Consider the following 23,784-nt stretch of genomic DNA (forward strand, 5'->3'; position numbering starts at 1 on the left):
GACACCCCACGGCAGCTTGCCTCTGCCCCAGGCCTCTGCTCCTGAAGCCCTCCCTGTTTTGCTCTGGGAACTGGTTCTATTCACCACTCTTCCCAGCTGCCACCCTGCCTTGTCATCTCAACAGAGCATCCATATGGCCAGAAGACCTTCTCTGGCCTACTGGGCTGGGTGAAGCCACTATCCCAAGCTTCCTCCACGGGGAAGAGTCCCTTTTCCCTTTTGTGTTTGATAAAAGCCTGCCCTCAGCTAACTGACTATAACCTCTATGGTGACAGGGGACCACCTGTGTCCTCACAGGAGGCAACTCACCAGGAGAGACCTTAGATCTGCTGTGGATCCTTCCGCTTCTGGTAAATTAACTCGGATGAGGAAGTGTTGAGACAGGCTCTCGTGTAGCCCAGGCTGGCCTTGAACTCACTACATAGTCAAAGGTGTCCTTGATCTTCTGACCCTCCTACCTCTACTAGCCTAAGTTCTGGGATTACAGCAGTTCCTCACCATGCCCAGCTGGGAAATTAACTTCACTGACCTCAAATCTCTGGCTACCAAGCAGATGCCTGGCACGGAGCGCTTAGCACACACTTATTGAAGGAACAAGCCAGACTTCTGTAAGACCTTGTGCATGAGACAGATCGGAGCCTCAGTCTCTCCATAGGTAAGGATGGGAATAGAATACCAATTTCATGTGTTGTATGGAGATTAAAAAGCATGAGGCAGGAGCATTGCCCACGCTAGACGATGCACAATAATATATCCTAGAACGCATTCTCAGACAATTACACCTTACTATTCCCCTGCTCATCCCTGCCCCTCCCCATCCATTCCATACCACCAGCCCTTCCCCTACTGCCCCCCTTCCCCTCCAAAGGACTCCCCGGGAGTGGAATCATCAAGGCCTCCAAACGCACCCCTTCTCTCCCAAAGTCCCCCCAATTCGCCACTGGTTACATATTGATCCGTTTAACTTTCCCAATGGATGATAAACATGAAATTAAAATGACTTCCTGGAATATTAATGCAGTAAATGGCCCTATTAAAAGAAAGAAAATACAGCTGAGAAAATTTGCTTTGATGTAGCATTTCTGCAGGAGGCTCATTTATCTGCAGCCCGGATTCTCCAAATGAGATTCTGAAGGTTTCTCTGATGTCTCTTATTTTTCCCTCACCAGAATTTCAACAGAAAATAGAATTACAAGCTGGTGTCATAAAAACGTGGGGCTTTTCCCTTCTCAACCAAGAGGCAACTGAAAACAGGGCAGGTAGGTGTCAGTTTCTGCAAACACAGGCTGAGGTCTCTCCTCCTCCTCCTCCTCCTCCTCCTCCCATTTCCCCAGCATCTTATGGACGGAGTCCTGGTCTAGGCTGCCACAGCAGCCTCTAAAGATCAGCCTCAAAAACCTGCGCTGCTCTGAAATAAGGAAAAGGGTTCAGTCCTCCCAGACTGTGCTCTGGGCTGGATGGGCAGCTCAACTTGTGTATGTGAAGTTTGGCTATCACTTATCAAGTGTGTGGTCTTTGACAAAGCATTTCAGGACAGGTATAGTGGTGGCTAGCTAATTCCAGTGCTTGGGGAACAGAAGTAAACGGATCACCGAAAGTTCAAGGCCAGCCTGGTCTACAGCAAGTTCTAAGCCAACCAGCACTACATAAAACCCTGTTTTGGTTTGGTTTGGTTTGGGTTTGGTTTTTTGAGACACGTTTCTCTGTTTGGCTTTGGTACCTGTCCTGGATCTCGCTCTGTAGACCAGGCTGGCCTCGAACTCACAGAGATCCACCTGCCTCTGCCTCCCGAGTGCTGGGATTAAAGGCGCGCACCACCGCCACCCTGTTTTGTTTTTTTAACTTGAAGGCATAGTGACACACGCCTCTAATCCTAGCACTTGGGTGGCAGAGGACAGCTTGGTTACCAAGTAAGTTCCAGAACAGCTAGGGCTACACAGAGAAACCCTGCCTTGAAAAGCCAAAAAATAAAATCAAGCATGAGTCTAGAGAGTGGGTTCAGTGGTTAGGAGCTGCTCTTCCAGAGAACCCAGGTTCAGTTTCTAACATCCACATTATGGTTCACAACCATGCATAACTCCAGTTCCAGGGAATCTGATGCCCTCTTCTGACCTCTACAGACATCAGACATGTGGTGCACATACATATGTACATATAGGTAAAACAGTGAGACACATAAAAATAAATAAATCTAAACTTTTTTTTATAAATCAATCACTTCACCTGTAGTGGTCTGAATGAGAATAGCCCCCCATGAATACTTGGTTCCCAATGGGTGGAACTGTTTGGGAAGGATTAGGAGATATGGCCTTGGTGGAGGAGGTGTGTGTTCCTGGGGTAGACTTTGAGGTTTCAAAAGATTTGTGCCATTTTCCCTGCCTCCTGGTTTTGGATCAAGATGTGAGCTCTCAGCTGTTCCTCTGCTCCAACCCCATGGACTCCAACCCTCTAAAACTATAAGCCAAACTAAATCATGTGGCCCTCCACTGAGGTGTCACCGACTCCAAGAAGATGCCCCTAAGCTGAGTATTCCCCTGCTTTGTGTGATTGTGTGTGTGGTGTGTGTATGTATTTGTGTGTGCAAGTACATGTACACATGTGTTTGTAGAAGCCAGAGGTAGTGGCTGTTGTCAGTCACTAAACATCAATCGCTCTCTATCTTCTCTTTTGAGGCAGAGTCCTTTCACTGAACCTGGTGCTCACTAATTTGACCAGATTGGCCAGAAAGCCGTAGGGACCCTCCTGTCTAAAGATAGGCACCAGAGGTCCCGGCTTTTTACATGGATGCTGGGGATTCGAATTTACGTCCTTAAGTTTACACAGGAAGTACTTTATCTACTGAGACATCCCCCTCAGCTTCTTCCGCTTTTGGTGGTTGGTATCTTGTTCCACCTGGCAGGGTCTTTGTGTTTGATAGGGGCTGTCAAGTGGATCTATGAGCTTTGAGTGCCCAGCTCAAAGAGGGTGGTCCCGGGCTTCCTTGTCTGCATCTTGCCTGGGTCTCCACTTGATGTGAAGAAGCCTATCCCTTCCTTAAACCCTCAGAGAAACAGTTATTCAAGGCCCTGTAGCATAACTCATCCCCCCCTTCTTTAAAAGTCTCTTACTTTCCTTTCTCCTCAGCAGCTTCTTCAGAGATCTCAGGTCCCCTCCAGACCAGAATTTGGCTCTATGGGTCGGTAAAGAAGTGCTGCACACCGTCTGCCTGGGTGACTCTCTGTGGATGCCCTGGAAAAGCCTGAGGCGTCTCCCAGCCTCCCAGCTTGGCAATGTCTATCTTTGCCAACTACGAATCAAGATTCTTCTGACCTTTCCCAGGCTACCAGAGGAGCCCTATGCTGGGATCCAGAGCACAGCCCCAGCCCTGCCTGCCTCCATGCTTCTCAGCCATCCCTAGCCTCACAAGTGTGCACAGACACAGTCACACACAAGGAAGGTCAGGTGCTCAATCCTATAATCCCTGTGGTCACAGCCACAGGAATCCAGAAAGATGAGAAACTCCTGGGGACCAGGGATAGGCCTGGGGCTTTGTAACATCAGCTTACCTGCTGGGGCTGCTGTCCTTGGAGACCCCTGCCCAGCCAGCCCATGGACCCCTGGCAAGAAAACGAGGGACTGGAACCTAGGGGTTAATTCAGGGGAAACAGCAGCTGCTTCGATTCCAAGGGGCAGATGAGGGCAAGAGCTGTTCCAGCTGTGATGATGACTGTGAGGAGGTTGGGCTGGCCATGGAGCATGGCCCAAAGTGCCTCCCCTCATGTACAGCACAGCTATCTGTGTGGACAGACAGACAGACAGGCAGACAGACACACACACACACACACATACACACACACCTTTTTCTAGGCAATGTGTGTCAGGGATCGACAGCATACTGAGATGACCCTCATCGCTGCACACGAACAGGATCCCTCCCTGTAAGAGTGAGCAAAGAGTTAAGGACACCAGCCAGGAGCCCCAGGACTGGTTGGAGCTGTCTTAGCCCTGCTGGCCTCTCCTTACCCCTGAGGCTGCTTTCTGCAGAACATCAACAGCGGCGGCGGTGGCGGCGGTGGCGGCGGCAGCAGCACGGCGATAGCCACGCCCAGCTTCACACTCCATCCCATTACCAAGAGCCAGATGAGCCGGGCAGCTTTGCACGAGGCATAATGTGATGCTTCGCTGGCACTTCATTATGCATTTGTTGCTCGTGACTTCTCCGTGTGGGTTTTTGTCCTAGCTGAGGCCATTGATCATCTTCAATGGCAGAGCCCTGAAAAGCCTTCGGCCTGGGGCTCGAGTCCTTGGTGATAGATGAGAGAGACTAAGGGAAAAGGTAGTGGGCATGGGGAGCCAGCACTGTAGCCACTGGGGGTCCAACCGTACTTTAATGATCAGTCAGAAACAGCCGGCAGAGACTCTCTAAGGACCAGCTGGCTCACCAGTTGCCGAAGATTGTGGACTCTGGAGACTCCATGTTGAAACTCAGACTCCAAGCGCACACCATTCAGCTGATCCGTAAATGCTCCACAAACCATGCATGGACCTCAACACAATGTGTGGGCCCTCACACAAGTACTCTGACACATGCACGCCCATGTCCTCTGTACACATGCCCCACCTGATATGCATTGCTGTGTTAACCTGCCTACACCCCCAGACATACATATGCTCCCTAACTAAGTGGCCCCAGGCAGACTCAGGCACCTCCAACTCTGCCTCTAATAGAAAGCTACACAATATGGCACAGAGGGCCCCCCTGGAAAAACTTGTCTGTGGATAACACCCAACCTAGCCCTTGAGTCTACACAGCATCACACAACCAGGCATGTGGCTGCAGATGCTCATATCTGAACGTCCTCCCTGCCTCCTTCCCCTCACCCCAACTTCCACACTGCCTGTCCTGTCATGAGGAGACAGAGCATCCCAGTCCCACAGAGCCCAAGGGGCCTGATTAACAGGAAATTCTACAAATGCCAATTAGAGCCAAGTTTACTGAACAAATTGTTTGCAGTTGTGCCCCGGAACCATCATGAATTTTAATTTTGCATTGATTTGCACTGATGCGAAGCTCACAGATGCCAGGGTCTGTGGCACCTCCCACCTCTTCCCAGTCCCCAGTGAAGTGTCATTATCCAACCTCAGACCCTGGGGCCCTGGGACAGCCTTCAGCCTCGACCAGTCACAAGGCCAGCGCCACCAGCTCAGGTTTGAGAGACCCATGATGCCCAGGAGATGGGTGTGGGTTTAGAAACACACACATTGGTGATGAGGAAGACTCTAGGCTTTCAAGACTCCTGGAATTCTGCAGATGACACTGGGGCCCTCTCATGAACATGAAGTCATTCGTGAATATAAACACCAATGTAAGAGAGACACAGGCACAGAGTTGTAATAGTTTTATTTAATACCACCCCAACTAAGAGGAATTCCAGCATCATACAACCTCAGTCCAAAAGACACTTCAAAAATAAATCTAGTCACATCTTCCTGTCCTTTGTATCAAAGTCTCTCCCCAAATGCCTCTATCATTTTGCACCACTTAAAAAAGTATCCTTGAGTCTGGGCCCTGCTGGGACACAACTGTGATCTCAGAAGCTGCTTGAGAGGCTGAGGCAAGAAAAGTCTCAAGTTCAAGGGCTGCAAAGGCTACAGAGCAAGTTTGAAGTCAGCCTGGGCAACTTGGTGAAGCCCAGTCTCTAATTAAAATATTAAAAGTAGTAGTGTACTAGCGAGTCAGGCTGTGATGGCACATGACTTTAATCCTAGCACTTGGGATTCAACATAGTGAGTTCCAGGACAGCTGGGGTTTACAAAGACAAACCCTGTCTCAGAAAAAAAAAAAAAAAGAGTATTCATCTCCACTTAAGGGTCACTCAGAATTTTCCTTGGCCCTCCAAAATGGTCCCTCCCCTCCAAAATGCACCCTCCACACTTCCCTGTCTTCAAATGACCGTAACTGGCTTTGCTGGATATTGCATGCTCAGTACTTAGCCAAGGGCCTTGCATGTAATTGATGGTCTACATGTCTCAACCTTTTGCTCAAGGAACACTGTACCACAAACCACCTCGAAGCAAGTATTTCTTTCCTTCCAGTTGGTTGACTGGGTTTTGGTTGGTCTGGCTTGGGCCCAGCTGGGCAAGGCTCTGAGGTTGGGTGAAGCCACATGAGGTATACTCTGCAGAAGGCAGGAATTCAAGAAAGCCTGTGCAGCCAAGCAGGCACACCATTGGCTAAGGCAAGCCCTGAGGCCACAGCAAGGGTGTGCACCCAGGATGCCAGGCATTCCGAACAGGTGAATCTACCACAGGCCACTGAACACCTCCTGGAGTCCAATTCTGTGCTCCATGGTGCTAGCACCTTGCATATGTGAATTCATCTAGTCCTGTAGTACTTACAGCCCTGTAAGTAGTGTACCATTGGTCCTGTTTTCATAAAAAAGTAGTTTAAGCCGGGCAGTGGTGGCGCACGCCTTTAATCCCAGCACTCGGGGAGGCAGACGTGGGTGGATCTCTGTGAGTTCGAGGCCAGCCTGGGCTACCAAGTGAGTTCCAGAATAGGCTCCAAAACTACACAGAGAAATCCTGTCTCAAAAAACAAAACAAAACAAAAAAAAATGTAGTTTAATTAGTAAGTAAAACTTCTGCAAAACAAACAACAAAAGTCACATTAATGTTATGATTCCTCCTGCAATCTCAGCCTGGCCCCCTGAGGCAGAGGGTTATTTTCTTCATTTTGAGCGCTTCCTAGTAGTTTACATGTACGTCTCCTCTGCCTTCCCCGCCTCCTCCCCAACACACACACTAAAACCTCTGAAAAAGTGACTTGCGGGCTGGGAAGTGCCCGACTTGATGAGAGCTTGCCTTGAAAGTATGAGGACCCAAGTTCTAGTCCCAAAACCTACTTTTTAAAAAAGGCCTGGCATGGTGGAGCTTTAATCTCAGCACTTAGGAGCCAGAGGTAAGTGAATCTCTATGAGTTCAAGTCTAGCCTGGTCTACAGAGTGAGTTCCTGAATAGCTAGGGCTGTTACACAGAAAACTCTGTCTCAAAAAAAAAAAAAAAATCAATCAATCAATAAATCAATAAAAATAAAAGCTAGGCATGGTGGCAAGTACTTTTAATGATAGTACTTAGAAAATGGAGATAGGTGAGCTTGGGGGAGGACTCACTGGCCAATCAGACTAACCTAGCCTATTTGGTAAATTCTAGACCAGGGAGAGGCCCTGTCTCAGTGGACAGGGTCTGAGGAACAACACCTGAGATTGTCCTGCCCTGTATACACACACACACACACACACACACACACACACACACACACACACACACAGTGTGGCAGCTGTGGATATAACTCAGATGGCAGAATACTTTCCTAGTATGCATAAAGCCTGGCTCAGTCCTCCACATTGCCTAAACTGGGTGTGGTGGCACATACCTATAATCCCAGCCCTCAACAGGTAGAGTCGGGAAACAGAATTTAATATGCCCTCTTAAATTGAAAATACCTAGTGAGTTTGAGGCCAGCCTGAGCTACAGGAGATCCTGTCCCAAAACAAACTAATATTGTGACTTGGAGCATTAAGACTTGTCTTGGTTTCATTTTGTTGTTAGGCAGGATCTCATGCCAGTGGCCATGTCAGAGGAACAGCAGGTGCTACCCAGCCCAGGCCACCCTCAAACTCTCAATCCTCCTGCCTCAGCCTCCCAAGTGCTGGGATTGCAGGCATGCACTATCAGGACCAGTTCCTTGTTTGCTTGTTTCACATTTATTTTTAGTTTGTGGGTGTTTGTCTGCATATGGCCTGTGTACCACATGTGTGCAGTGTCCTCAGAGGCCAGAAGGGGGCGGCAGATACCCTGGAACTGGAGCTACAGACACTTGCTAGTGACTGTGGGTGCTAGAAACAGAAGCCGGGTCCTCTGGAAGAGCAGCCGGTGCTCTCAACCACTGAATCATCACTCCAGCCCCTCCTTTTGTTTTTGAAGGAAGTCCCTGGACCCTGACCTCACTGGCTCCATCATGGCCTTCTCTGGTTCTGCTTCTGATTGCTTATCTTCTTTCTCCTGAGTCATTCTCTTCTGCAATTGCCCCGGGTTCCAGGAACAACGGGACTGATCAATAAACATCCTCATGACACAGGACTGAAACTAAGCCCTTAGCAACAGCAAGCCTCGTAGGACAGATGACCCCATAATGAGATCATTCCCCCAACGGTAAGGCTGCACCCTGGAGCGGGGACACCACATTGTTCCCAAGTGACAACCATGGTATCAACTTCTTCAGAACCTCTCGCAGAACTAGAACTGAGACACCAAGCAAAGAGACCATAGCCAGCTGCTCGGAAGCTGTGTCTTGTCCCTTCCCTTTTATAAAAACTCAGGGGCCAGTAAGGTGGTTCAGCTGGTAAAGACATTTGCTGCCAAGACTCACGTGGTGGAAGGGAAGAACCAACGCCCACATGTTGTCTCTGACTGTCACAGATGTACCATGGCATGTACAAGCAAGTGTGTGTGCGCGCACACATGACAAAGAAAAACATCTCAGAGTACTGGAATATAGACTTCGGGGTCACTAAACCATTATTTAATCACCCTGCTGACTGAAGGCCCTGCCTCTGCCTGTCCTTTGCTGCATGGGATCAGGATATGTGGTGCGTTGGGATTCCCAGAGCCGGGACATTTGCCCTTGAACTCTGGTTACCTGTTGCGTGAGTCATGCATCCAAGCAGCTCTTCCTCCTCGTGAGTCAAGTTGACCTACATTATTTTTCCACTTTCTTAGATTTCACAGGTGAGGAAACAGAGTCTCAAGAGTCAGGCGTAATGCACATACCTGTAATTCCTGTGTGTTCAGCTTCTCCGCTCTACTGATATGGGGGAAGAGCATTGACACACAGCGGCCCTGGCATAAGCGGAGAAGTCCAGCCCAGAAGCTTGGCTCGGACAGAGGGATCTCCTACAAGATAAGGAATGACAAAGAGAACCTCGCACACTGGATCCGCCAAGGCCTGCTAGCTCTCCCAATCCCAGGGCCAAGCCTCTGCCCTCAGGCCCCGTTCCTTCCTAGAGTACAGCCTGGGCTTCAGGCAGCTCCTCCCCCTCCTCAGTCCAGCCTCATCTTCTCCTCTGCTCCCTTGACAGACAGTAAAGTTCCTTCTGAAGAGAGGCAGGAAATGTGTGACTAAACCTGCCTTTCCCCCCACCCCCGCAATTTTGTGGTACTGGGGTTTGAATCTAGGGTCTACCCCTAAGCTACATCCCCAACCCTCTTTCCACTCTTTATTTTCAGACAGCGTGTCTCTATGTCACCCAAACTGGACTTAAACTTGTGATCCTGCTGCCTCAGTCTCCCAAATAGCCAGGATTACAGGCCTGTGCCTTCAGGACCGGCCTTCCTGTCTTAACAGAGCCTTTGCACAGAACTTTTGTGTGTGTTAAATAAGAAATCACTCTCACCTCCTCTCTCAGAGGAAAGAGACTGTAAGCCTAGATAGGAGAACTGGGGGTGGGGTGTGCTTTAAAAATGGGTACCAACTGTAAGACTATTAGGGAAGTTGCTCTGAACCTTGTGACTGGGCCGAGAACCCCACTAACTCCCCACACACTCAGAATGCAGCCTCTCTCCTGGAAGCAGTTCCTATGTGGGGTGGGGGTGGAGGGCCAGTTCGGTGGCTCACAGTCTGCCTCTGCCTGAGGACCTGGGCTCTGTGAGTCACTACCACAGGGCACACTCTTGGTGTGTCCCAGATGTGGATGATCCTGCCTCAAGCAATGCTCCAGACAATTCTGGGAAGTAGATATTGTCCTCAGCAGAATCTGAGTCACAGAAAGGCTGGCTCAAAGCCAAGAAATAGAGAAGGGAAATTGTCTGGTTTTCTGATTCTCGGGTTCCTCCTCTGTTCAGGGGGTACAATAATAATGTCCATCAGAAGCAAAGTAAACTGGCTTCGGGCACATAGTAGGTGCTCAGTAAACATGATTCCCTGCCCAACTTGGTAGAGACAAACTTAGATAGTTTGAAATCACCAGAGAGCTTTGTTCATTTGGGTTGGTTTTTCAGTCGGCCCTGGCCAGCTTGGGACTTGCTGCATAGAACATAGTGGCCACAGGGCTGGAGAGATGGCTCAGCAGTTAAGAGCACTAGCTGCTCATCTAGAAGATTTGAGTTTGATTCCCAAGCCCCTCTTGGAGACTCACAACCACCTGTAACTCCAAGTCTTAGGGGATCAGACATCTCTTCTGGCCTCTGTGGATACCTGGCCAAAAAACAAAAACCACTTAATCAGGGGGCTGGGTCAGGGACCCAGGGAGGGCTCTGTGGTTCAGTGGATACCACACAAGTATGAGGACTGAGTTTGTACCTCCAGAACCCATGGAAATGCTAGGTGGGTACAGCGGTTCCTCTGTAATTCCAGCCTCTGAAAGCACAGACAGAGGACAGCCAGAACAGGCTGGCTAAGGAGATTGGCCATGTTGGTGAGCTCTGGGTGTAACTGAGAGACTCTGCCTCCTTAAATGAAGTAGAAGGATCAAGGATGAGTCCTGGCATCAACCTTGGGTTTCCATATGCATGTGTACCCACGTGTTTGTGCACACACACTTGCAAACATGCATCCATACATGCATACCACACACACACACACACACACACATACACACACACACACTAAAAAAGGGAAAAGAAAAATTCATCAGGGACAATCTGGTAGTGTGTACCTATAAACCTCATACACTGGGGAGACAGAGGCAGACTGGCAGGAAGAGAATGCAGGCCTTTATGCTTGTTACCAAAGCATGCTACTAAAGGAGCTACGTCCCTAGCCCTCTCACATTGCATTTAATAGTTTCTTGGTTTTAATTTTGTTTTGTTTTTTGTTCGTTAGTTTGTTTGCTTTTTTTTTCAAGATAATGTTTTTCTGTGTAGCCCTGGCTGTTCTAGAACTCCTCCTGTAGACCAGGCTAGACTTGATTCAGAGACCCACCTGCCTCTGCCTCCTGAGTGCTCACTGACCCCATGCTTTGTCGATATCCACCTGAACAGCTCCCACTGGCCACTTCCACCAAGAAGTTGCCCTGGCCAGCAATCTGGAGCCGGCACTTTGGCTTTGCTCTCTGAGATACTGTTAAACACATGGTGGGATGGACAGGTCATGCCTAAAACCGCTGCTTTATGTGTCCACGTGTCTGCTCCATGTCTCTCCTCCTTCCACTCTCAGTTTTAGGAGTTCAGGGCTCCTGTCTGCTCTGCTCCATGGCTGCACCTACAGCAGCCAGCACACCAGAGACAGCGCTTAATGAATATTTGCTGGGGCTGGGATGGATTCAATGGCTAAGTGCCTGTCTAGCATGCACGAGGCCTGGGTTCCGTCCTAGCACCACAGAAAGAAATAAGCAGGAGTTGGATGGTAGCTTAGTTAGTAAGGCACCTGCCATGCAAGTGTGAGGATATGGGTTTGACTCCCAGAAGCCATTTTTAAAAACCAATTGTAGTGTCATGTGCTTATAATCCTGGTGCTGGGGAGGTGGAGACAGGCGAATCCCTGGAGCTTGATGGCCAGCCAGCCTCCCCTAATTGGTAAGTGCAAAGCCAGTCTCACGAGGTGTGGGCTGGGTGGATGCCTCTGTGGATAAAGTATTTATTGTGCAAGCATGTGGACCAGGGTTGGGATCTCTGGCACCAGGTAGATTCTGGGCAGGCATGGAGGCTAACTACAATCCCAAAACTTAGGCAGCAGAGAGAGGGGATCCCTGGAGCAGGCTAGACAGATATATTATCCAGAGTTGGTGGGGTCCAGGTTCAGCAAGAGACCCTGCCTCAATAAATGAAGTAGAAAGCAATTGAGGGAGACATTTGACATTAACTTTGAGCCTCCAGACACAAGTACAGCCACACACATAGCAACATGCATATACATACATGTCACACATATGCAAAAATGATAATAATATGTTTTTAAAAGTGTTCCCCAAAATTCCAAGTGGATAATACCCAAGGAATGACTTCCCCGAGGTTTATTTCTGTCTTCCACATGCAAGTGGACACACCTGCACCCACAAACTCACAAAATAAATTAATACAAATAAGTAAACAAATAAACTTTGGTGGAATGAATGAAGGAATGTAAGTCCACGGCCTCTTGCAGAATTGGATGTCTCAGAATTTCTTCATTACTATAAATATAAATATAAATATAAATATAAATATAAATATAAATATATATATATATATAATGTGTGTGTATGATGTGTATATATTCACATTTGTGTATATGTATATTATATGTATATATAGCTATACACACATATACACGGGGGGGGGGGGGGGGGATAAATAATAGCCCCTAACTAGAGAGTACAGTCAGCCCTCTATGCCCATGGGTTGCATATCTGCAGATTCAACAACTTTGATTAGAAAATCTTTGGGGGAGAAATTACATCTGTACTGAACATGTAGAGAAGATTTCCCTTGCCATTATTCCCTAAACAACACAGTGCAGCAACTATTTACACAGCATTTACATTGTATTAGGCATTATAAGTCATCTGGACATGATTTAAAGTACACTGCAGGGCTGTGAGGGCTCTATGCAAATCCTACAACATTTTATACAAAGAATTAGACAGCCATCCATTTAGGTAACCAGTGGTGAGGCAGTCCGGGAACCCATCCCTCCTTCAAGGATCCAAAGTTAACTGAACTCATTTCGCTGGGACAAATGGAGAGTCAGGCAAGAGCCCCCTTCCTGCATCCTCTCTACAAGAGTCTTTCCACTTGCTCTAGCTCATGGTCCTAACTGAATGCTCCCTCTGTGGATTGCACCTCTCTGTGGACCAGCCAGGTCAGAGGAGCCTTTTCTGGAGCCAGGCTCACCTCACCAGGCAGCAGTAGCAGCCTGGTGGGATGACATCACCAAAACCCCGTGGATACTCAGGAGAGGTGGTTGCTAGGGGACAGACTGAGGAAGAGTATCACCAGCAGGAACCCAACATGAGTCAATGTGAGGGAGAAGACGGTGGCCATGATGGTGTGTTTGGAATAAGAGCCATGACCCTTGTTCCTGGGTTGAGAGAGGATGAAGAGGAGACACTTTAAGAGAGTATCATCACTCACCTTCAGCCCACCCAAACCTCAGCCTGCTAGCTTCCTCTAAATATTCCCAAGCGGCCCCATCACTTGAGCAAGGGCAGGGATACTGCCAGAAGCTGAGTCTCATCCTCATCTTCGTTCTTTGTGGCTAAGGTGCCAGGCACTAACCTAAGCAATTTACACACACCCTTTCAGCTCAGCTTCCCTCACAGCAGCCGCAGAAGGTCACACTATCACTATGTTGTGACAAATGAGGAAACAGAGGGTCATTTGTCTGTTATGTCATTTGCCTGTCATAAACAGCAGTTATGTCATTGGCCTATCTCCAAGCCCAGATCTTGGTGGCATTGCTATGCCTGTTCCCCAAAAGGTACTGTTTAGAACCATCTCAAGCCCCTAATCCTGAAAAGGAGAGCCTCAACATCGTGGTACCCTCCCATCATTTGATGGTAGCTTCCCCTTCATGCTTAGTAAAGGCGCCCCAATTACTGACACCACCTCTGGCACAAGGGAGCTTAAAGGGAGACAGAATCCTAGGCTATCAAGCTGGCAGAGACCTAATGCCACACTTTCAGCTGGCAGGTGATGAACCAGAGGCCTGCAGAGGCTTCCCACACCCCTCTAACAGCAGCCATTGAGACTTGTGTTGGGGGCTTCTAGATATTTCCGCCCATAATCTCAGGTCCCTGCTCTGATAGATAGCCACTTTGATTTTGAGGGTGGGTTGTGCAGCTTGAATCAAGAGACTCTTGCTAGCTAGGCAAGTACTCCGCTACTGAGCTACATCCCCAGCTCATACATTTCCATTTCGAATTTCAGCTCTCTTCCCAGAAAGCCCCTGGGAGCCTTCTGCTTCTTCTCATTTTGTGCGCCTTTAAAGAACACTGCACAACTCATCTCCCTCCCGTTGGATTTTGTCCTTTGGAGCCAGGGCCCCTCTCCCCCTTCCTCCTCCTCACACCCCCAGATCATCTTTCTCCTCTTCCTCTTCCGGCAGCTAGAACAGGATCCTGAAGGGTCCAGGTCCCACTGTGGTCATGTGCTGGCAAGCAGGGGCTATCAGATCTTCTGGCTGCTCCAAAGAGCCTCTCTCTGCTGCTTCTCTCCTCTCTCAGGGTTGCTGGGAGATTATTAGATAATTTTCAAATTTGTAAAGTGCCTTAAGCTCCTCGGAGGCAAGGTGGTATATGAGTGTAATAACAATAACAATCCTATCTGTCAGAGCCATTGAGAAAATGAATCTTGTTATCCTCAGGAACCAGCCTAGAAACTGCAGCAAGGAGCACCCAAACAATGTGTGCAGCTCAGTTTCCTGACCAATCAAGGGGCAGATAAAGTGCCACCCCAGCCAAAGTGGTGTTTTATACACACACACACACACACACACACACACACACACACACACACACACTGCCCAGGGCTAGCAGTAAAGGGCTCTCAGAAAGTTACCCAAATTGCCTCTGACGCTTCACCAATTAAAATGACTTTAGGACAAGTTGAAATCAACTCTGGGAGCAAAGCATTCTGATTTCTGAACCTCTCGGAAGGCAAGTGTCTGAGCAGACTGTCACTCACTCAGGAGTAATGACGGGAAATCCATCAGGGACAGCGATTGAGTCTGGAGAATTAGTAAGGCTGTTTACACTGTAGCTGCGAGTCAGTGGGGCTGGCCATGGCTGGGCTCTTGACGGCCACGTCAGCTTCTCTCCTAATGAGCTTCTCCAGCTCCACACTCCCCCGGCTGGACTCGCTGCTACAGACTTCAAGTCCAGCCGGCTCTGACCTTTCAGTGAGGACCTGAGGGCAGGGTGTCTGCAGACAGGCAGAACTGGATTCAAGTTCTGTCTCTGTCACTTCCAGACTGTTGATGTTGGGCAAAGCACGTACTTCTCCGAGCCTCAGTTTCCCCAGGGCTGACATCTACTTGAAGAGACAAGAGCTTATCTGTAATCCTGGGAGGATCAAAAGGCCAACCCAGGGTACATAGGCAGTTCTAAGCTAGCCTTGGGTCCATGAAATCCTGTCTCAAAAGCACAAAAAAAGCAAAATAAAATTGACATGATAGCACAATTTACAGTTGTCCAGTGAGGGTGGAAATGGGTTGAGATGCCTTCTGCTGTGCATTCGCCTTATGAGCACTAAAGGAAAACAAGGTCTGGTTTATCTGCTCAGCCGTGGGGCATCCATCTCCTTTAGAGCTCAGGAGATACAAGAAAGGCAGAAACCATTGAGAAAATACAACCACATTTCAAGCCACAGGCCTATGCCACCCTGGCTGTGTGAGATTATACACAAGTCCCTCTGAGCCTTAGTTTCATCATCTGAAAAATAAAATAAGCATGTAACCCTTCTCTTGGCCCACCAGAACCTCTCTAGGAGAAATTACAGAGGACTGCAGCATGAAAGACTGCAGTCAGATTAGAGCTAGACTTCCAGGCAATGGGCAGCAATCATCCCACTCCTTCACAGGATCTTTGGCATGACAGCCCCAGAGATGCTCTACAAACTGGAGAAGGGACCGCTGTGGTCTAGTAGTTCCAAGAGCTTTCTTTGATCCTCATTTTCCAAGGCTTTGCAGAACCTAGAGTGACCCTGAAGGGAAATCTCTGGACCTGTCCAGGAGCAGAGGTCACATCCTCACAGACAAGCCCAGGTCAGCCATAGGCCATGACCCTATTATTTAAGTTTTTCATAAAAGGCCTTGGGCTGGAAGAATGACCGGGACTGGCTTTTCCGGCCAGGAAGTAGGAGCAGCTGGGCCTAAGACCTAGATTGACCTATGCAGCACTCGGGGCTGGGCTGAAGACTCCCAGCCTAAGCCAAGCGCCTCAGTGGCTGAGATGAAAGCCCCTAGATGGCCAGCGGTGGGGGGTGGAGGGGGGTGCTCTTTTCTGCCTAAGCCAGGCCCACCCGCCTCTTCACGCAGCTTGTGGACTCTGCGCTGATTTTATTGTAATTTCCGACTTGTCTCGGTTAATAGCGTTCGTTGGTTAATTACTGTGTATTGTTAAAATAAAAGGAGAGGGAATTCCCACAGGAGGCTCTCACTTGGCTAAAGCAACGTGAGGTGGTGAAGAGAGAGGGTCTGGGGGAGTGAGTGAGCTTGCCTGGCTGGATTCTGCTCAGTCAACAGTAGCTGAGGCTGTGGACTGCCAAGGTGGGAGGCATCAGATCCCTTCCTGCCTTCTTCTAGACACAGCTCCTCGACACCATCCTTGTGTCAGAGGCCCTACCTACTTGCCATCCCCATACTCTTATCAGGAGAAGCCTAAGGAGAAAGCCTATATATATCAGGAGACCTGGGACCCAGGGGACAGCTCCCAGGGGTCTGTCCTGTGACAAGGAGCAGCTGACAGAGTAGAGGTCTTTTGGTTAGGAAACAGCTATAATTCAGGGCTCATATGTTAAAATCTAGCCATAAAGTTCAGTGACAGCACACTTGCCTAGCAAGCGTGAAGCCCTGGGTTCGAACCCCAATAGTGCATTTAAAAAAAATGACAAATAGGTACCTAGAAGATGGTTCAGCCGGTAAAGTTTTTGCCTAGCAATCATGAGGACCTGAGTTCCATCTCCAACACACATTTGAAAAGCCAAACACAGTGATGTGCACTTATAATCCTAGCACTGGGGAGGCAGAGGCAGAGGCAGGTGGGTCCCTGGGGCTCAGTGATCATTCAGCTTAGCCTACTTGGTGCATTCGAGGCCAGTGAGAAATCCTGACTCAAAAACAGGGCTGGTGGGTGGCAGGGGGAGTTGGATGGTACCTGAGGAAACACACTTCTGGCCCCAACCTGTACACACACACACACACACACACACACACACACACACACACACACACACACACACACACACACACACACTACCACCCCTAGAAAAATAGGTATGGGGTCCAGGTCCTGACGGAGGCTGGAGCGGCAACTGTGGTTGGCCACTAGAACTGTAGGTTGCCAGGCAATTCACCAGGAGTGGGGGGGGGGGGTTCTAAAGGGGTTCCAAATGCTGACCTGCCATACATTTATCCAGAGCCATCCTGAGTCACAGACTCAAGAAGCATTGGCATAGCGTAGGGGCAGGGAGAGAAGAGAGTTGGGAGGGAAGGGAGCTGGGGAGAGAGAGAATCCCCCCGACAGAGAAGGATGGAGCCTGAGAAGGAAGTCCATACAATCTCAAGGCACTGATTAAAATCCTAGAAGAAAATGTGATGGAGAAACTTTCTATCTTGCTATTGAGACATTTAACCTAAAAGAAATGAGTTAAATAATTTATACGGAGAACAAGTGAAATTTGCTTTGATCAAATTAAAAAATATGACTGTGGAAATAAAGTGTCCGCCGCATCCTTTCCAGGCGGCAGATAGGGCTGCCGAGAAACAAAATGACAGAGACATAAAAATAACTAACCCTAACCCGGCGAATATTAGCACCATATTTTTTGGGAGATTACACGGCGTCACTGTAGGCCACGCAGAGAAATCCTTGCTAAGCACCAACAGGAGAGGTCTCTCTCATTGTGGAGGCCCCATAAAACCCAGAAAATGGATAAAATTTTCCTTTGTAAAAGCGATCTGACTTCACACAGGGGTTGGCCCAAAAGCCACAAGGGATCAAATCAAATTTCCCACTTGTGCATTTCCAAAAACGAAGAAAGCTGCTTAGCTTCCCACCCCAACTCTGTAGTTCTTGAAGATGCCTCCCTTTCTTCCATTTATTCTGCACACACACACACACACACACACACACACACACACACACACAGAGAGAGGGGGGGGGGGCTCACATGGGCTCACACACTCAGCTATGATTTTTTTTTCTTTTTGTCTTTTTTGGGGGGAGACATTTGAAACAGGTATCACTTTGGGGCCATAGCTTAACCTGGAACTCATCATGTAGCCTGGCTTGGCCTCAAATTTGTAATCCTCCTGCCTTTACCTTTGGGTACTGGGATTCTGTATAGGTCCAGACCTCTGCACCAGACATTCAACTCCCCTGTATACGTTTTCCCGCTCTTCCTTCTACCTCTCCAAGCCTAGGATTATAGCTATGCATCACTAAGCCTATCTGGTGCAGGGATGGATCATAGAGCTTTGAGAATGATAGACAGTACTCTACCAAGTGAGCTGTGTCCCCAGACTCCTTCATCTGATCCTTGTTTGTTTTTTTTTGTTTTTGTTTGTTTGTTTTGTTTTGTTTTTTGTTTTGTTTTTTTGAGGCGGGAGGATTTTATTTTTATTTTATATGTATGAGTGTTTTGCCCTCGTGAATGTCTGTGCGCCATGTTCATTCAGTGCTTGTGGAGGCCAGAAGAGGGCGTCAGTTCCCCTGGGACTGTGTTACAGATGGCTTCTGGGACTAGAGCTTCAGAGATGGTTGCTAGTTTTGCGGTGTGAGTGCTAGGAACAAAACCTGGGTCATCTGAAAGAGCAGCCAGTGCTCTTAATGACTGAGCTGTCTCTCCACTCCCTGATCCACTCTTGGGAAACATCTCAGACCAGTTTTAAGAGTCCTGAGCAAGAGATGGATGTAGATGCCACGCACTGACTTAACCATTCAGCCTCAGCAAGTCACCCTGTATGGTGGACCTTGCCTGGTTCATTGTGGTAGCATATGCCTGTAATCACAGCCTTCCGGGGACTGAGAAGTAGGATGATGGATGAAAGCCATATCCAGCCTGATCTACATTGTGAGAGCCAGTCAAAAAGGAGGAGGAGGAACAGGAGAAATAAGCCTGCCATAGTACATAGAGAAACTCACTAGCAGCTTGGGACCTATCTTCCTCTTCTACTGGGGGGAAAAAAACAGCAAGTAAAACCAGAGAAGCCAGGGATCTCCCGTCACATTGACTCTGTACCTCCTCCTGGAGAGTCTACGGCACACCTGTAATCCAATCTGGGAGAGAAAGTTCAGGTTGGCTTGTACCAGTCCTACTGGCTTTGGGGGTTCAGATGACCCCCCAAAAAACCCTATCTCTGAGGAGAGGTTAAAAACCAGACAGTAGAGGCTGAAGAGATGGTGCTGGGGTTATGGGGCTGCTTTTCCAGATGACCAGGGTTCAATTCCTAGCACCCACATGGCAGCTCACAACTGTCTGTAATTCCAATTCCAGGGGACCCGACACCCATGGCAAAACACCAATGCACATAAGAATAAATGTAGAAGGTCAGACAGTAGCTGCCTGAAGTTCTGGCTTCACCGCTAGTGTGCTTGTGTGCCCACAGACAAGCTAACTCCCCTCCTCATCTGCAGGAAGAGCAGGACTCTCCAAGGATGGAATGAATATGGGGATGCAACAGGGTATCCAGAATTTATAAACATTCCATAAATGCAGGTGATTTTTTCTTTGCAATGACCTTGGTCAAGGCATCCAAGGTTACAGTGGATTTTCTTTCCAAATCCTTAGTTATGGTTTCTGACTCTCCACAGAAAGAGTGTCTTACTGGCCTGTGTTCTGCCTGCCCTGTGGAAAGGGCTGTGGTCTGCAGTCCTGGCAGCACAGACAAGGGGCATCAAGACAACGGCACAGCTCAGAAATGAACCCCTGGCAGCTGTCCCCTTCCCAAAGGCCTGCCATGTGCCAGAGGGAGCCTGAAGCCAAGACTGGCTTCTCCTGAGGAAGCTGCTTCTTGTCTGTCTGTCTGTCTGTACTTTGATTTTGGATACAAGGTCTCATGTAGTTCAGGCTGGTCTCTAACTCACTAGGTAGCAGAGGGTGTCATTGAACTTCTAATCTGCTTGTGTCCACTTCCTGGTGCTGGAACTTAAGGTGTACACCATCAAGCCTGGCTTCTAGAGAAGCTCCAGAAGGCTGGGGGCTTTGCGGCAATGCAGATGCTGTCTTTAGTGGGAGTGAGCTCTTTGTGTGTGCAAACAGAGCCTAAGGGACCTACAGAGGGGTGTGCATGTCGGTGCACTCTAAGGGAACCCTGCGTAGTTCTCAGTATGTCAGGAGGACTTGAACTCAGAGCCTACCCAGCCCTGGGGGGCTCGAGATGTATGCTCCCTTCTTTTCTAGGCACTTCCTCCTTTCCTTTCCCTATGATTGATCTCCTCCTCTCCCCACCCCCTCCCTAGGACCCTTGAGAAATGCAAAACCCATATGAGAATAGAATCTCACATTATGTGCCTATTAGGGTTGTGTGGTGGAATGCTGTGCAGATAAAGGAAGGAGAGGTAGAGAATGGAAAGGCAGGCTCTCTCTCTCTCTCTCTCTCTCTCTCTCTCTCTCTCTCGTGTGTGTGTGTGTGTGTGTGTGTGTGTGTGTGTGTGTGTGTGTGTGTGTAAGGGGGGAGGGATCAAGGTAGGAAATATCCACAGCAGGTGTGCGGTTGTTGTCCAGGAATTGGACTGTGGGTGGGCCCAGGGCACACGAGTGTGTGTGCACCCAGGCAGAGCTGCTGAGCCACTGTGTCTGTGCAAGTGTGTCAGCCCAGGGATGGGGTTGAGCCTGCTTTTATCTCCTCTGGCTGTGCAGGATTTACAAGCTTTTGAAATGCAGGATTAATAAGAAGAGGCCGGTGTTTTAATCTATAATGGAACAGAAAGTATCATTATTGTTAAATAATGCACAGCCTGTCGTTTATTAAGAATTAATGGTTTATCGAGTGTTCGGGTTGCAGCAGCTGCCTGTGCCCTCCCTGGCCTGGGCTCCTAGCCGGTGGCCTGGCCCTCTGTGCTGTCCCCAGAGCTTGCAGGCTGCAGGGGCAGCAGCCGCCAGTGGGTGGCCTGAGAAGCTCAGCGTTTGCTTAGACTCTTTTAGTGGTGTTCCCTGGTGGGGTCAGGGACAGGCTGGCAGAGTGGGGAGATGTGACACAGTGATTCCCCTCTCACTCCCTCAGCCTGGATTCTTCTGTCCCATCCTAGAGAGAGGAGGAGCATCCCTGTCCCACCATATTTTGGGTTAGAAAGCTGTCTCCATTCTTAGAAGTGGGGACAGTAGAAACCCAACTATTCAGGAAGTTCCTTGCCCCTGGGTCAGGAGAATCAGCATCTACAGAGATGGCTCAGAAGAAGGAAGCCACATTAACCAAGGACTTTCTACAGGCCAGGCATTTCCCAGGCATCATTCCACTGTAACGGGTATCACCAACTAGCATATATGTTCCCATCTTATAAATGAGGAAACTGAGGCTCACAGAAATTACATCCATCCAAGACTACATCACAAGTGGACCTAGAGCCAAGCCTTTTTTTTTTTGGCCTTGAACTACCTATGTAGCCAAGGGATGACCTTGAACTCCTGATCTTCCCGCCTCCACCTCCTGCATGCTGGGATTATAGATCTGTATCTTCGTGCTTAATTTAGAGCTAAACTATTGGTTTTTTGTTTTTTTTTCCCCAAATCTCTTTCCAGTCTGGGCCTTGGGGCACTAGCTCTAGGCTTCCCCATTGCATCAAAATAGATGATCTTCAAAGGCAGTCACTGGAGAATTGCTTTAGGGTCTCTGTGTCTCTCATGTGAGGCCTGGCCTGCAATGATACACAAAATACAGAACAAACACCCCAGCCAATCTAGCATCTCCCCCAGCAGGGAGCACTAAGCACAGATCCAGATGATGTCACAGATGGCAGCCAGGGCCCTGACCCCCAGCTTAACATCACAGCCAGATCCATCCTTGACCTCTGGACACAGAGCGCCTTGCTTACCCCATCACCAACCTGGTTTGAATCTCTAGCCAGAAAGACTCGACTCCAGATCTAATTTCTGATCACACGTCCACTATATCTGCAGCAGAATCAGCACCCTGTGACCTTGAATAAGTTACTCAACCTCTCTGAATCTCTGGTGGATGTTGTAATAGGCCTGCCTCAAAGGATTATTGTAAGTGCCCGATGAGGTCATCCATGTCAGCATGTAGCTCAGACTTGACAGTAAACACTGGGTTGATACTAGGAAGGAGTGTTGTTGCTGGGGTTGTTGATTTCAGCGGATATTCCCAGCATGCATAGCCCACCAGCTTCCACCCCATTCCTCCACTGCTCCTCAGGCTCTGTGCTGGGCACATGTGGGGTGAGTCAGCCTGAGGCAGTGCTGAACAATGTCTATCTCTTATCAAAGCTTCAAGCCCTCTTCACCTTCCTCCAGTCCCGGCTCCAATCCCTCTCCTCTCGGCCTTTAAACTTGCACCCTTTGAAGCCCCCTTCCTATGCCTACCCCACCTCATCTCTATACCCCCCCACGCTCCACTCTTCATCCATCCCAAACAACGCGGTGTTTACCATGTGCCTCATTCCTACCTCTCTCCTCCTTCCCCCTCTTCAAGCGCGACACCACTCTTGTCTCAAGCCCATCTCGCTCCAGTCTTCTTCCCCAATCCCAACCTTTCCACAGCTATCCTCCCTCATCCCCACCCAGCCTTCTCCCATCCCAGTTACAGGGGTCCGGGAGGTTTTGTTGGGGGGGAGACGGTGACACTGCCCCTAGAGGCCATGGTGGGAAGGTGCACGATGAGAAAATGAGCCCCCAATATCCTAGGGCCGGCGCAACCCCAGCACCTGCAGTGGGTGGAGCCCCTGATGGGCTGGAGTGGGGCGGGCACTAACTGCGCTCCAGGCGAGCTCCTCACTCCCCACCCCTACCGTCCCTCGCTCCTCCGGGCGGGCCACCACGCTGGGACCTCGGCCCACAGCCGGGCTCCTCACGCGGCTCCTGTTTTATTAACCTGCTCTCGCCACTGAATAGGGTGTGCGGGGTGTGGAGGGGTGAGCTGCGAGGTGGGGGCCGGGCTTTGCCGGAGATCACCATGGAAACAGCCGCTCGGCCAATCAGTGGGCAGGCTGGCCGAGTGCAGCGGGCAGCTCGGTCTCTGAATCCTCGTGCAGCCGCCGGCTGACTCCTTCCTGACAGGCGGTCCACAACCCCTGCGAGGCAGAGGATGAAAGGGGGGACAAGACCCTAGGGGCAGTGGCACCGGCAGCTGAGTGGCGGGGGCGGCCGTGAGGCCTGAGGCACTGGAGGATGGGGGTGGGGGGATGGCTAGAACAGAAGATAGAGATGGGGGGCGGTGAGTAGGGGCTGGAGACGATCCATGGCACGAGGACACGGTGACAGGACCACAGGAGGCCGCCACAGGGGTCCCAGTTTCTCCCCAGTGGAAGTGTTCTGTCCAAGCCAGGGTTCCTCGCCGGTTGGGACCCCTTCCTTCCCTCTTTGCGTGGGAAAGGACTGTCTCTGCACTCCCTCCTCTCCAGCTGGGACAAGCAAAGATGACGGCACACGTTGTTGAATGTCCCTGGGGGTAGGACTGGCCCTGGTCGGGAGCCACTGAGCCGCACCAGGCAGTGGTCACTGTTGATGAAACTTGTTGCCCCTAGGCTGGCTTCCCTGCGGGAAAGGAGGAGGAAGACACGGAGGAGAAGTGGAACAGGCGGAGGGGGAGCCAGAGGGAGCCAGGCTGGAGGGGGTGGGGGGATGGAGGAAGGAGAGAGGACTCCAGGGCTGTCAGGAGCAAACAAAGCAAGCTCTTTAAATTCCTTTCTCCCTGCCCTGCCTTGCCCAGCTGTCCTGCAGCCTCTCTCCAGACACCACATCCAGGAAGTCCTCCCTGGTTGTCTCATTGCCGTCACTGGATTTCCTTTTCTTCAGAACCACTCGTCACTCACCTCTGCCTCTACCACATCCCGCTGACTCATTCACTGCTAACAGCTGTCAACCCTGTGGAGGGAGAGCTTTCCCTCTGCCAGACCCTGACAGACTTCATTCCTAATTTCTCATTTCATCCTC

The 23,784-nt window shown here is 49.7% G+C and overlaps 1 long non-coding RNA gene across 3 annotated transcripts in view; it reads right to left on the reverse strand.

Annotated features, from left to right (window-relative positions):
* LOC118594686 overlaps positions 1-22,468 on the reverse strand; it is a 100,165-nt gene extending 77,697 nt beyond the window's left edge. For all 3 annotated transcript variants that reach the window (XR_004946397.1, XR_004946396.1, XR_004946395.1), the window contains exons 1-2: positions 22,299-22,468; positions 8,812-8,934 (exon numbers count right to left, since the gene is read on the reverse strand). This is a non-coding gene — a long non-coding RNA (uncharacterized LOC118594686). The remainder of the gene's footprint in view (positions 1-8,811; positions 8,935-22,298) is intronic.
* Between the last annotated feature and the right edge of the window lie 1,316 nt (positions 22,469-23,784).

The sequence above is a fragment of the Onychomys torridus genome, chromosome 13 (assembly GCF_903995425.1).
Source record: "Onychomys torridus chromosome 13, mOncTor1.1, whole genome shotgun sequence".
Taxonomy (NCBI): domain Eukaryota; kingdom Metazoa; phylum Chordata; class Mammalia; order Rodentia; family Cricetidae; genus Onychomys; species Onychomys torridus.